This window comes from Lagenorhynchus albirostris, chromosome 17 (assembly GCF_949774975.1).
Source record: "Lagenorhynchus albirostris chromosome 17, mLagAlb1.1, whole genome shotgun sequence".
In the NCBI taxonomy this organism is placed as follows: domain Eukaryota; kingdom Metazoa; phylum Chordata; class Mammalia; order Artiodactyla; family Delphinidae; genus Lagenorhynchus; species Lagenorhynchus albirostris.
This window is the reverse complement of record NC_083111.1, coordinates 37,153,417-37,168,956: the sequence shown is the minus strand read 5'-3', so window position 1 is coordinate 37,168,956 and position 15,540 is coordinate 37,153,417. Positions and strand designations below refer to the sequence as shown.

General features: G+C 35.2%; 1 protein-coding gene across 2 annotated transcripts in view; it reads right to left on the bottom strand.

The window, feature by feature from the left end:
• The window catches only part of LRRC69 (leucine rich repeat containing 69), a 92,032-nt gene that overhangs the window by 3,691 nt on the left and 72,801 nt on the right, over positions 1-15,540 (bottom strand). The window lies entirely within an intron of this gene.

Here is a 15,540-nt window from a genome sequence, read left to right as displayed (position 1 = left end):
AGGGTATATGTCAAGTAGTGGGAGTGCTGGGTCATATAGTAGTTCTATTTTTAGTTTTTTAAGGAACCTTCATACTGTTTGCCTTAGTGGCTTTATCAATTTACATTCTCACCAACAGTGCAAGAGGGTTCCCTTTTCTCCACACCCTCTACAGCATTTATTGTTTGTAGAGTTTTTTCATGATGGCCATTCTGACAGGTGTGAGATGATACCTCACTGTACTTTTGATTTGCATTTCTCTAATGATTATTGATGCTGAGCATCCTTTCATGTGTTTGTTGGCAATCTGTATATCTTCTTTGGAGAAATGTCTATTTAGGTCTTCTGCCCATTTTTGGATTGGGTTGTTTGTTTTTCTGATATTGAGCTACATGGGCTGCTTGTAAATTTTAGAGATCAATCCTTTGTCAGTTGCTTCATTTGCAAATATTTTCTCCCATTCTGAGGGTTGTCTTTTCGTCTTGTTTAAGGTTTCCTTTGCTGTGCAAAAGCTTTTAAGTTTCATTAGGTCCCATTTGTTTATTTTTGGTTTTATTTCCATTTCTCTACGAGGTGGGTCAAAAAGGTTCCTGCTGTGATTTATGTCATAGAGTGTTCTGCCTATGTTTTCCTCTATGAGTTTTGTAGTGTCTGGCCTTACATTTAGGTCTTTAATCCATTTTGAGTTTATTTTTGTGTATGGTGTTAGGGAATGTTCTAATTTCATTCTTTCACATGTAGCAGTCCAGTTTTCCCAGCATCACTTATTGAAGAGGCTGTCTTCTCTCCATTGAATATTCTTGTTTCCTTTATCAAAGATAAGGTGACCATATGTGTGTGGGTTATCTCTGGGCTTTCTATCCTGTTCCACTGATCTATATTTCTGTTTTTGTGCCAATACCATACTGTCTTGATTACTGTAGCTTTACAGTATAGTCTTAAGTCCATGAGCCTGTTCCTCCAGCTTTGTTTTTCTTTCTCAAGATTGCTTTGGCTATTCAGGGTCATTTTTTTTTTTAAGAAGATGTTGGGAGTAGGAATATATTTATTTATTTATTTATGCTGTGCTGGGTCTTCATTTCTGTGCGAGGGCTTTCTCTAGTTGTGGCAAGAGGGGGCCACTCTTCATCATGGTGCACGGGCCTCTCACTATTGCGGCCTTTCTTGTTGCGGAGCACAGGCTCCAGACGCGCAGGCTCAGTAGGTGTATCTCACGGGCCTAGTTGCTGTGTGGCATGTGGGATCCTCCCAGACCAGGGCTCAAACCTTTGTCCCCTGCATTAGCAGGCAGATTCTCAACCACTGTGGCACCAGGGAAGTCCTCAGGGTCTTTTGTGTTTCCATAAAAATTGTGAAATTTTTTGATCTAGTTCTATGAGAAATGCCGTTGGTAGTTTGATAGGGATTGCACTAAATCTGTAGAATGCTTTGGGTAGTGTAGTCATTTTCACAATGTCGATTCTTCCAATCCAAGAACATGGTATATCTCTCCATCTGTTTGTGTAATCTTTAATTTCTTTCATCAGTGTCTTATAGTTTTCTGCACACAGGTCTTTTGCCTCCTTAGGTAGGTTTATTCCCAGATATTTTATTCTTTTTGTTGCAATGGTAAATGGGAGTGTTTCCTTAATTTCTCTTTCATATTTTTCGTCATTAGTGCATAGGAATGCATGAGATTTCTCTGCAGTGATTTTGTATTCTGCTTCTTTATCAAATTCATTGATCAGTCCTAGTAGTTTATGGTAGCATCTTTAGGAATCTCTGCATATAGTATCATGTCATCTGCAAACAGTGACAGTTTTACTTCTTTTTTTCTGATTTGGATTCCTTTTATTTCTTTTTCTTCTCTTATTGCCATAACTAAAACTTCCAAAGCTATGTTGAATAATAGTGGTGAGAGTGGGCAACCTTGTCTTGCTCCTGATCTTAGAGGAGATGGTTACCGTTTTTCACCATGGAGAATGATGTTGGCTGGGAACATATTTTACCAAAGGCCATTATCAGCTTTGTATTGAATAGGAAACTTTGCATGTGATTATTCTCTAACTTAATAATTACTATTTCTGATATAATATCTCTCATGGCTAGTAATTGTTTCCTGGAAATTTTACTGAGAAAAATGGACTCATCATAATTCCTTGGTAACATAGTTTTCCATCTAGAGTCATCGAACTCAATAATGTTATATGAGAAAAGAACGTCTCTAATACCTTATCTCTTGATACCCATTTAAGTTTCTATTTTCATTTGTGGCATCATCTCCAGTATGACATATATTTCTACCAGTATAAAATATGTCCATTTGAAATAAGCTTTTACAAAGGAATTACAACATACATTCTTATAGTAGACATGTCTTCACAAACCTCAATTAACAAAACCTCACAACTCTGTCAAAGATAATTACTGCTTTGGTCATTGTTTACAGTTAGAAACTGAAACACTAAAAGATCCTTTCTGTCAAGCCAAAGTCAGAGAAGAGGCAAAGGAGTTGGTCTATGATTAGACATACTTTTATATCTTTTTACCCAAAGCTTTAAAATGTGAAATGCTATATAAAGTCTAATTTTCATTCTTTACTCTTTACAGTGAAATGCATTATTTCCTGAAACAAACATATGATTATAATCTTCTTGCTATTTTATGGAAAAGTAGTCTTGTGCTTTAAGTTTGAATATGCATGTTTACTAAGTTTTATATTTGTTGAATGGTGGAATTGAGAGATGTTTTTAAAATATGCCTAAGTGATAATCACTACCATATTTTAAACTTTGAGAAATCAAAAATTAACTACATATATATTTATATCATACAGTATATCATTTATATCATACAGTATAAAGTAAATCTTTGGATAAAGTTTCAATATTACATGAAGCACAAGGACTAGGAAAGAAGAGATAGATGGTTTCCTATTTTCTCAATAAAAGTTATAATGGTAGGCAGGATAAAGGCTCCCCAAAGATGTCTAGGTCCTGTGACTACATATGTTACCTTACATGGAAAAAGTTAATCACACTTTGCAGGTGTGATTGACATAACTTAAGTATCTTGAGAGCAGGGGGGTTATCCTGAATTATCCAGCTGGACCCAATTTCATCACAAGGATCATTAAAAATGGAAGAGGGAGGCAGAAGAGAAGGTCCAAGGGATGGGGTCTGAGAAGAACTAGATCTGCCAATGTTGGCTTTGATAATGCAGGAAGGAGACCATGAGCCAAGGAATGTGAGTAGCCTCTAAAAGCTGGAAAGAGTAAGAAAATGGATTCTCCCCTGGAGTCTCCAGAAAAGAATGCAGCCCTTTGATTTTAGCTTTGATTTTAGCTCAGTAAGACTCATATTGGACTTCTGACCTACTAAACTATAAGATAATAAATTTTGTTTTTAAGACTCCAAGATTATAGAAATTTGTTACAGCAGCAATAGAAAACTAATACTAGCATCATGTTCCAAATTAATACTAGCATCATGTTCCAAATTAACAGGACCAAGAAAGGCATGACTATGAGAACCCCTCTTCCCATTACGGAATCAAGGCACTCTGGAGCTAGAAGAGACTTTGGTCTAATCACTTCATTGTCCAGATGAGGAAACTGGTCAAGATATAATGACAAGTAAGGTGACTTACCTTAGACCTCATAGTTCGAGTCAGAGACATGACTAGAATATAATTTCACTAAATTCTAGATTATTTTTAGTCATAGTATGCTTCCCAGCTTCTTTCACCAATGTAGTGTTTTGATTATAGTTTAATAATAATTTGCAGAACTGTTTGCAAGAATGAACAGTTATTGGAAAGTGCACATATTTTCAAATAAAGCATAGAAGAAGCATATTGCTTTGCTGTTCTGGTCTATCTCCAACTGATGGCTAAACATATTCACTTGAATTATCCACCCATCAATTGAAACTCAACAAGTCTAAAATGAAACTTGAGTTCCTGCCTCCCAAATCAGCTCCATGTGGAATCTTCTGGTTTTCTCCCTCACACCCTCTGAGGTTTCCCACATTCAATCAATCGCCAAGTTCTGCCGTCCTTCCTCCCTCATGGTGCTTCCTTTCCTTGCATTTCTACTGCTACCCCTTATACCCCACTAGGAAAGCACTCTAACAGGTCTCTGTTCCTCAGTTTCTCTTCTCTTCAAACTACAATTAACCCAGCACAGTACGGCCAAATGATTCCTTCTAAAGTACATCTTTTTTTTTGTATCATTGACTTGTCCCCACACATTCAGGAGGACTCCGTTTCCAAACAGGATCAAGTTCAAATTCTTTATTCTATCCTTTGACAGGTTCATAGAATTTGACCCTAATTTTTTTTGTCTTTCTCCCACTCCCAGGCAAAAACAAACTTAATTGATTTACTTCCTTATGAACATGACTCATTCTCCAAATTGTTCTCTTCTCCTAAAATATTTTCTCAGCTTCCTTCTCCATGTATCTGAATTCTATCTATGTCAAGGCCCTGCACAAGTTCCAGCACCTGCCTGGGCACTTCCTAGGCCTGACAACCTACAGCGATCTCACCTCACACTTTGAAGCCCTAAAGCAATTGGTCTCATTTTACATTTTGTTTTTATAACTAGTGTCTTTTACATCTTTACAGAGTTTAAACTCTTGGATTTTAGCCATGGGGACAAACTAGGTTCCCTATTTATTTGCATTGTACTTAGCACCCAGAGTTCCCTGCTTTAAACAGGTTCTCAAATATTTATGGAATGACTGAAAATAATTTAAAAATACAAGATGAACATTCAGAATGACAACTCCTCTATTCCATCAGTGATAAGCGCCAGCAATGAGCACTCCTCTAAAGTTAACTGCTCCATTTAGGAAGTGTAGCCATACATTCAGGATTGCCTAGGACAGTCCTGGCTTCCTGATGATTTTCCAATTATTAATAATGTTGCCCACCTTCACTCTCAAACACCTCTTGACTTAGATGATACATTATATATGGTAATTCCACCCTTAGGGTAGTTTGGACTGTAGTAAGGGCAGAAACCAGAAAGAAAATCCTGCTCATGTTCCAGCCACCCATCCAGCTATGCAGCATTCACTCTACTACAAAGTGATCCTGCTCTTCATCACCATCTTGGCATAATCAGTGTCCTCTGAATTTCACGTGGGAGGTTCAAACATTTTGGTTATGCACAGCTTCAGATAAATGCGCTGCAGTGAATACATTGTAAGATTCTTTAGCAGAAAAAAAAAATCATATATACTGAATACAACTGTTAACTCTACCTAGCAGTTTAAGAACAAAAGGGAGAGTTCCCTAAAGGGAAAGGGGAATTCAGTGAATTCCCATAGAAGTAGAAGCAATCAAGAGACAGTGTGCGAGATCATTTATACTCTAATTGTTTTGCTGTTTTCTGAATAAAATGATAAGAATCATTCATGCCATCTCAATTTTTCTGAACAATAAATACACATTATTTTCAAGATTGTTTAGAATTAGAAATGTGATGCCTTCTGATCCTCTAGGTGTTCAATTTACATTAAATTAACTAACCATTGCATGTTTTAAGACCTACATTTATTTTCACAGTTGACTGGTTGAAATGATCAGTTTCATAAATGAATGTCAGTGGTATATAAACAGTAATAACTTTTTATTGCAAAGTAAGATTTTGCTCTGTAAGTAGTGAGTAAAATTATTAAATGTAATCTTATGTTTCATTACTGACAGCTTGTCATAAAAAAGGAATTAAGGCTGCAATTTTTCATTTATTTTCATAAAGTAGATCAGCTTTTTCACTCATTTATAGTGAAACCTACTCAACCTAATCTCTTTTGAATGAAGTTTTAATTACATTACATCATTCAATACAGGGCTGAGAGTTCATGTTCCATACTGTTCCCTCCCTAAACTCTACAACTTTAAAGGAATCTAGGGAAATGTTACATTCAACTAGAGTAACTACGTGAAATGAAAATATCAAATTCATATATTGGGCACTGGATCACTCAAGTATTTGGAAAGAATTTTATGAGACTATTTAGTAACCTCTAAGTCACTGGTTCAATTATGACCCAAGTTGGTAGTAACTAAAAAGGATTAATTTTTGTTGCTGTTTTGAAGCATTATATCATTAGTAGTTAATACTTAAATATCAATTATATTGAAATTATTGACAATTCTGTAATTGCTAAGGACTAACTGAATGGCAAGGGATATAACATTTGAAAAAGACAAAAGCATCTGAATGAATTATGGTAAAAGTTAATATTTGAGATTGTGTAAAATGTTTCATCAACTATTTCCAATCCTCTTCTCACTAATTCATAAGATAAGCATGGCATAATTTCACATTCACCTGAATAGAAGCAATTACAATTGGATATTTTGTTGTGTCTAGCCTTTTATATCGAGAACAAAGTCCCATTTGTCATCGTGTCTCCCTTCTTCAACTGTGCCCTCAGATAACAAACCCATCAGAGACAGAACATTCTGTAAAGCACAACAGGGTAACTAGATGTTGGCCTTATCAAATTGGGTTCTTCCTTCATGCTAAACTCTAAAGCTTAGCATCCTGAAAAGATAATAAAAAGCTGAATTTTTTTTAACAGAAAGGGAGGCTTCTAGGCAAACTAGTCTTTGTATACTCTCCCTTTACTTAAATAGAAAAATAGCATAAAATCCTAAATGTATGTAAAAGCAACTTTTTAATAACATGGTTAATCTGATTATCATCTCTATGTATTTTCTGTATGTTCTCACTCTAGAAACAGGGAACTAAACAACTCCATTAAAATAATGTTTCACAGAAACAGACTCACAGACATGGAGAACAGACTTGTTGTTGCCAAGGGGGGTGGGGGCGAAGGATAGACTGGCAGTTTGGGATTAGCAGATGCAAACTATTATATATAAAATGGATAAACAACAAGATCCTACTGTATAGCATAGGGCACTATATTAAATATCCTCTGATAAACCATAATGGAAAAGAATATGAAAAATAAAAAAGAAATATACACATATATATATATATATATATATAACTGACTCACTTCACTGTACAGAAGAAATTAACACAGTATTGCAAATCAACTATACTTCAATAAAATAAGTTAATTAATTAAAAATAATTAAAAATAATATTTTGATTGCCAAGCATCTAGTAATATATATTCCAACCTAAATTTTTATCCAATTGTTAGCCATTTTTAAATATCCTTACATTTATTTAGCATAATTTATAAATTCATACTATACACTTATTCTAATTGTAATTCCATTGTCATGGAATTACATGACACATTTTTTCACTACATATACTTACTGTTACTTGTTTAACTTTTTCGATTATTTTAAAGGTTAGAATCAGTGATTGTTTCACAGCAATTTTCCTTTAGAAAATTTTCTTCTCCCCAATTTTCCAACACTTCCATGTACTCTGCCTGTCAACTTATCTAGGAATATAACTCTATATTTTGAACTATTTTCTCTTTCTACACTGAAGATATTATGCTATCTTTTTTCTGGAATCTGCTTTCAGTTCATTGTCATTTCTTTGTAGGTGATCTATTTTCTTAAAATTTTACCTTTTGCTCTAAATAGCTTCCCTTTGGTAGTGTACATTTTTACCAAAATGTGTCTAGGTATGGATTTATTCTTATTCTACCTGGCACTCAGTGTGCTTTTTCAATGTGAGGGATCAAGTCTTTCTTCAATATTTTAATATTTTATTCCGTTAATAAGAATTCACACCCAGGTCTCTGTTTCTTTCTTTTTTTAATTGAAGTGTAGTTGATTTACAATGTTGTGTTAGTTTCAGGTATACAGCAAAGTGATTCAGTTATACAAACATAAATGTCCATCTTTTCAGATTCTTTTCCCTTATAGGTTATTACAAAATATTGAGTAAAGGTCCCTGTGCTATATAGTAGGTCCTTGTTGGTTATCTATTTTATATAGAGTAGTGTGCATATGTTAATCCAGAACTCCTGATTTATCACTCCCCTCACCGCCTATCCCCTTTGGAAATGATAAGTTTGTTTTCTGTGTCTGTGGGTCTGTTTCTGTTTTGTATATAAGTTCATTTGTATAATTGTTTTTTAGATCCCACATATAAGCAATATCACATGATATTTGTCTTTCTCTGGCTTACTTCACTTAGTATGATAATCTCTAGGTCCATCCATGTTGCTGCAAATGGCATTATTTCATTCTTTATTATGGCTGAGTAATATTCCATTGTATGAACATACCACATCTTCTTTATCCATTCATCTGTCGATGGATATTTAGGTTGCTTCCATGTCTTGGCTATTGTTAATAGTGCTGCAATCGCTGCAAAAATACTCAGCAGAATACCAGCAAACTGAATCCAACAATACATTAAAATGATCCTACACCATGATCAAATGGGATTTAGCCCCAGGATGCAAGGATTTTTCAACATCTGCAAATCAGTCAGTGTGATATATCACATTAACAAATTGAAGAATAAAAAACATTTGATCATCTCAATAGATGCCAAAAAAGCTTTTGATAGAATTCAACATCCATTTATGATAAAAAAAATACTCTCAAGAAAGTGAGCATAGAGAGAACATAATAAAGTCCATATATGACAAACCCACAGCTAACATCATACTCAACAGTGAAAAGCTGAAAGCATGTCATCTAAGATCAAGAACAAGACAAGGATGTCCACTCTCACCACTTTTATTCGACATAGTTTTGGAAGATCTAGCCATGGCAATCAGAGAAGAAAAAGAAATAAAAGGAATCCAAATTGGCAAACAAAAAGTAAAACCATCACTATTTGCAGATGACATGGTACTATACACAGAAAATCCTAAAGATGCTACCAGAAAACTACTAGAGCTCATTAATGAATTCGGTAAAGTTGCAGGATACAAAATTAATACACAGAAATCTCCTGAATTCCTATACACTAACAACAAAAGATCAGAAATAAAATTCAAGGAAAAAATCCCATTTACCATCGTATCAAATAGAATAAAATACCTAGGCATAAACCTACCTAAGGAAACAAAAGATCTGAACTCCAGAAACTATAACACACTGATGAAAGAAATCGAAGATGACACAAACAGATGGAAAGATATACCATGTTCTTGGACAGGAAGAATCAATATTGTCAAAATGACCATTGTATCCAAGGCAATGTACAGATTCAATGCAATCCCGATCAAATCGCCAATGGCATTTTTTATGGAACTAGAACAAAATTTTTTTTTAAATTTGTATGGAAACATAAAAGACCCTGAATAGCCAAAGCAATCTTGAGAAAGAAAAATGGAACTGGAGGATTCAGGTTTCCTGACTTCAGACTATACTACAAAGCTACAGTAATCAAAACAGTATGGTACTGGCACAAAAACAGAAATATAGATCAATGGAACAGGACAGAAAGCCCAGAGATAAACCCACACACCTATGGTCAATTAATCTATGACAAAGGAGGTAAGAATAGACAATGGAGAAAAGACAGCCTCTTCAATAAGTGGTTCTAGGAAAACTGGACAGCTACATGTAAAAGAATGAAATTAGAACATTCCCTAATACCACACACAAAAATAAACTCAAGGGCTTCCCTGGTGGCGCAGTGGTTGAGAGTCCACCTGCCGATGCAGGGGACACGGGTTCGTGCTCTGGTCTGGGAAGATCCCACATGCCACGGAGTGGCTTGGCCCGTGAGCCATGGCCGCTGAGCCTGCGTGTCCGGAGCCTGTGCTCCGCAACAGGAGAGGCCACAACAGTGAGAGGGCCATGTACTGCAAAAAAAAAAAAAAAAAAAACCTCAAAATGTATTAAAGACCTAAATGTAAGACCAGATGATATAAAACTCCTAGATGAAAACACAGGAAAAACACTCTTTGACATAAATCACAGCAATATCATTTTGGATACTTCTCCTAGAGTAACTGAAATAAAAACAAAAAATGGGATCTAATTAAACTTAAAAGCTTTTGCACAACAAAGGAAACCATAAACAAAATGAAAAGACAACCTACAGAATCTTTTGGGATTTTTTAACCATTATGTTTTTATCTCATGCTATATTCTTATGCCACTGTGTTGCAGTTTTTATAATGCACTCAGACATATTTAATTGATTAAAATGTATTCTTACTTTTAATTTTTAAAATGAAATTATGTAGATACAAAATCTCTTTATTCTCCTATTCTTTCTTCCATCCTTATTGTTTCTTCAGTGATGACTAATGTTAAACTGTGCACACACTTGTGTGTGTGTGTGTGTGTGAGTGTGTGTGGGTGAAATCCTGAAGGAAAATTCTTCCATTTATGTGGCCTGAATACCAGTCAGTCTATGTTCCACTCCACAAGTCAAGAGAAGAAAAGCCTCATATCTCTTTCACATGATAGTCTTTTAAACATAAGAAGGCAGCTGTTTGAATAATTGTATTGATATCACCATCAATCAATGAATTTATTTACACTTTCTCTTATGGTTCAAAATAAAAACATGCATGCAATCTACAGTGCAGCAAAAGTGACCTGAAGGTGGTATCAGGAGGTGTAAACTAAAGTTCTAATTCTGTTATTTCATAGATATTAAATTTGTGAAGAAACTATTTAACTAACTTAGTTGCCTCACCTGCGAACGGAGACAATGAAAAATAAGTCACAAAGTTAATAAAGAGGACCGGGACTCACATTACTCAAATGTCACCTTCTCAGGGAAGTTTCCCTTAAGCCTTCTGCTATAGGCTGAAGGTTTGTGTCCCCCACAAAATTCCTATATTGACATCGTCATGACTAATGTATTAGGAGGTGGGGCCTTTGGATCCAGCAGAAGAAAAAGTAAAAATAATCTTATTTCTTGCACATCTGTCTTTGATAGCTTTAAAATTTGTGGGCACTCTACCTGGTTTTGCCCCTCCCCCACTGATTGCATTTTCTTATTCTCCTTTGCTGACTCCTGCTTCTGCCCACCCTTTAAATACTGTTGTTTTCAAGGTTCTGTCCTTCTGGCCTTCTCACTTCACTGTGTAAATTTCCTCAGGCATAGCTTCAAGTGTCACACTTACATAAACAATCTTTTAATCCAAATCACCAGCTCCAACCATTCTTTGTCAAAAAACAAACAAAGCCTCATCTTGCTACTCCACTGCTTCAACAACTATAAGTAGCTGAATTGTATCCTCCCCAAAATTCATATGTTGTAGTCCTAACCCCCAGTACTTCGAAATGTGACTGCGCTTGGAGATAGTCTTTAAAATGGCAATTAAGTTAAGATGATGTCATTAGGGTGGGCCCTAATTCAATATGACTGCTGTACTTACAAGAAGAGGAAATTTGGACACACATTTGTAGAGAAGGGAGATAATATGAAGACAGAGGGAGAAGACAGCCATCAACAAGCCAAGGAGAGAGACCACAGAAGAAACCAAGCCTTCTGGCACATTGGTCTTGAACTTCTAGCTTTCAGAATTGTAAGAAAATAAATTTCTATTGTTTAAGCTACTCAGTCTATGGTACTTTGTTATGAGAGCTGTAACAAACTAATATAGTAGCTTTTGAAATTAAGTTCAAACTTTACATACAAGAGCCATCCTGATTTCATACCTTTCTCTAACCTCATCTCCCATACTTCACACTCAGTGAGTTCCCTGTACTCACTGTACAATTTATTTGTACAATATTACCTTTGAACAGGCAGTTCCTGCACCTAAAATGCCTGTCCACTGGTTCTTTATCTATTCTTATGCCTCCCTGTTATTCAAAGCACATTTACAAGCAATGCCTATTAAAATAATTTTAATGTGTATTAGGTATTCTCCAAGTACCAAGCACAATCACTGTGCTAGGACTCAGGGATACACCAGAGAATGTTCCCATTTAATTGAGATTCCTTCTTCTCATGCACCCTGTGCACACCTCTATCATGATACCTATCACAAGAATATAATCATTCTATCTTGTCTAAAGGTATTGATTTTTAAGAATACCCTTATTAAGTAGCTACTATGTACTACCTTTATTAAGCACCTGCTGTACTAAACACTGCCTACCTCATGTCTCACTCATAACAGCTCCGTGAGAGAGGTACTATTTTTATACCAATTTTAGAGATGAAAACTTAGCTTCAAAGAGGAAATTAAGGTGACACAGGTGGTAAATGGTAGGGCTGGTCATCAAGCCCAATTTGTCAGATTTCAATTACCTTACTATATCACTTCTCCTAGGAATATGTAAGTTCCTGGAGGGCCAGAGCTATTATAACATTGCAATTACCCTACTTGAAATGAGACTAGCAGCTCATCAGATGATTTTGACTTGGAATCTATCAGAGCAAGAACATCTTTCCCAAGAAAGATATTCATTGGGAAAAAATGAACATGGCAAGTTGTTGAAGGTGTTCATGTCATAGCCAGTGAAAAGTAGAGTGTTTTGGAAACTTTTGCCAAATAATATGACGTGTTATACTCATTAGTGTAATAATTTACTCCAGAATATAGATTGGAATATAACAATCTATTCCAGAAGGTGATGTGAATAATTCACAGATAGGTTACATAAGCAATCAAGATTACAGATTGTATTCCCATCTTGAGAACCAACATACATTTCAATTTTCATTTTCCACTGATGGTCTCTCTTATCTCTTGGTGTTTAATGTCCAACTGGTTTAACTTTTAAATTTCTCCTCAACCATTATCTCACTTTGACATTATCCCTCATTGGCAACAGCTCTGCCAGATTTTTCTCTACAATACATTTGATGTAACATATTAATAACCTAATAGAACACAGGAGCTGGTATTAAAATCCAGTTCTTGGGCTTCCCTGGTAGTGCAGTGGATAAGAATCTGCCTGCCAATGCAGGGGACATGGGTTTCATCCCTGGTCTGGAAAGATCCAACATGTCACAGAGCAACTAGGCCCATGTGCCACAACTACTGAGCCTGCGCTCTAGAGCCCATGAGCCACAACTACTGAGCCTGCACGTCACAACTACTGAAGCCTCTGTGCCAGCCCACACTCTGCAACAAGAGAAGCCACCACAATTAGAATCCTGTGCACTGCAATGAAGACTAGCCCCCACTCGTCACAACTAGTAAAAGCCCATGTGCATCAATGAAAACCCAACACAGCCAAAAATAAATAAATAAAAGAAAAAGTTAAAAAACAATTTTTTAAAATCCAGTTCTTGTGATTCATCAGTCATTCTTAGAAATAAAATATGTACCAAGCACTCTGCTAAGCTCTCTCTATATAATGGATGCCCATTCTAACCACTCCTATTCAGCATACTACTTGAAATCCTAACCAGAACAGTCAGGCTAAAAAATAAAATAAAAGGCACCCAAACAGAAAAGAAAGAAGTAAAACTATCTTTGTTTGCAGATGATATGATCTTATATATACAAAGTCCTAAAGACTCCTCCAAAAAACTGTTAGAACTAATCAACAAATTCAGTAAAGTTGCAGAATACAAAATCAACATACAGAAAGTAGTTGCATTTCCATACACTAACAACAAAATATATGAAAAATAAATAAAGAAAACAATCCCATTCACAATAGCATCAAAAACAATAAAGTTTTTGGAATAAATCTGAGGAGTAAAAAAATCTGTACATGGAAAACTACAAGACTTTGGAGAAAGAAATTGACGATGACACAAACAAATGGAAAGATATCCCATGTTCATGGATCAGAAGAATTAATATTGTCAAAATGTCCATATTATCAAAAGCTGTCTATAGATTCAATGCAATCTGTATCAAAATTCCAATGACATTTTTCAAAATTTCCAATGATATTTTCAAAAATAGCAAATATAATCCTAAAATTTACATGGAGCCACAAAAGACCCCAAATAGCCAAAGCAATCCTAAGAAAGAAGAACAAAGCTGGACATATCATACTTCCTGGCTTCAAACTATACTACAAAGCTACAGTAATCAAAACAGCACAGTACTGGCATAAAAATAGACACATAGACCCATGGAAAAAAAATGAGAGTCCAGAAATAAACCCCTGCATATAAGGTCAACTAATATTTGACAAGGAAGCCAAGAATACACAATGAAGAAAGGATACTCTCTTCAATAAATGGGTTGGGAAAATTGGATAACTACATGCAGAAGAATGAAATCAGAGCCCTATCTTACACCATTCACAAAAAAAGAATTTGAAATGAATTATAGGCTCAAATTTAAGGACTGAAACCATAAAAGTTCTAGATGAAAACATAGGGGAAAAAACTCCTTGACATTGGTCTCAGCAGTGATTTCCTGGATATGACAGCAAAAGTACGAGCAAAGAAGCAAACATAAATAAGTAGGATTAAGCCAAACTACAAAGTTTCTGCACAGCAAAAGAAACTCAACAAAATTAAAAGGTAACCAGTGGAATGGGAGAAAGTATTTGCAAATTATATACTTAACAAGGTGTTAATATCAAAATATAATAAGAACTCACACAACTCAATAGCAACAAATCTAACAACCCAATTTAAAAATAGGCAGAGGAACTGAATAGACATTTCTCCAAAGAAGACATACAAATGGACAACAGGTATGTGAAAAAGTATGCAATATCACTAATCATCAGGGAAACGCAAATCCAAACCATGATGAGGTATCACTTCACGCCAGCTAGAATGGCTATCATCAAAAAGACAGGAGATAACAAGTGTTAACAAGGATGGAGAAAAGGGAACCCTAGTGCACTGTTGGTGGAAATGCAAATTTGTACAGCTACTATGGAAAACAGTATGCAGGTCCCACAAAAAATTAAAAATAGAACTACCATATGATCCAGCAATCCCACTTCTTATTATATATCCAAAGAAACTGAAATCGTGATTTAGTAGACATATCTTCACTCTCATGTTCACTGCAGTATTACTCACAATAGCCAAGATATAGAAACAACCTAAGTGTCTGTTAACAGATGAATGGATAAAGAATATGTGGTATATATATATATATATATATATATATATATATATATATATATATAACAATTGAATATTATTCAGCCAAGGAACATAAGGAAATCTTGCCATTTATGCCAACTTGGATGGACATTGAGGTAATTATACTAAGTGAAATAAATCAGACAGAGAAAGATAAACACTGCACAATAACACATATGTGGAATCTAAAAAAGACAAACTTAGAGAAATAGTAAAGTGGTAGTTACCAGGGGTTGGGGGCTGGGGGAAATGGAGATACTGGTCAAACTGTAAAAACTTCCAGTTATAAGATAACAAGTTAGAGGATCTAATGTACAGCATGGTGATTATGGCTAACAATACTGTATCACATATTTGAACATTGCTAAGAAAGTAGATCTTAAATGTCCTCACCACAAAAAAGAAATGATATCTATGTGACAGGATGGAGATAGTAGCTGATTCTATGGTGGTAATCGTTTTGCATTTATAAATGTATCAAATCAACACATTGTACACCTTAAACTTACACAATATTATCTGTCAATTATATCTCAATAAAGCTGGGAAAAAACCCATTATATCATCATAGAGGTCAATTCTTAGATACAAATGAAGTTAGTACTGGTCGACTTAGATAAGGACAAAGAATA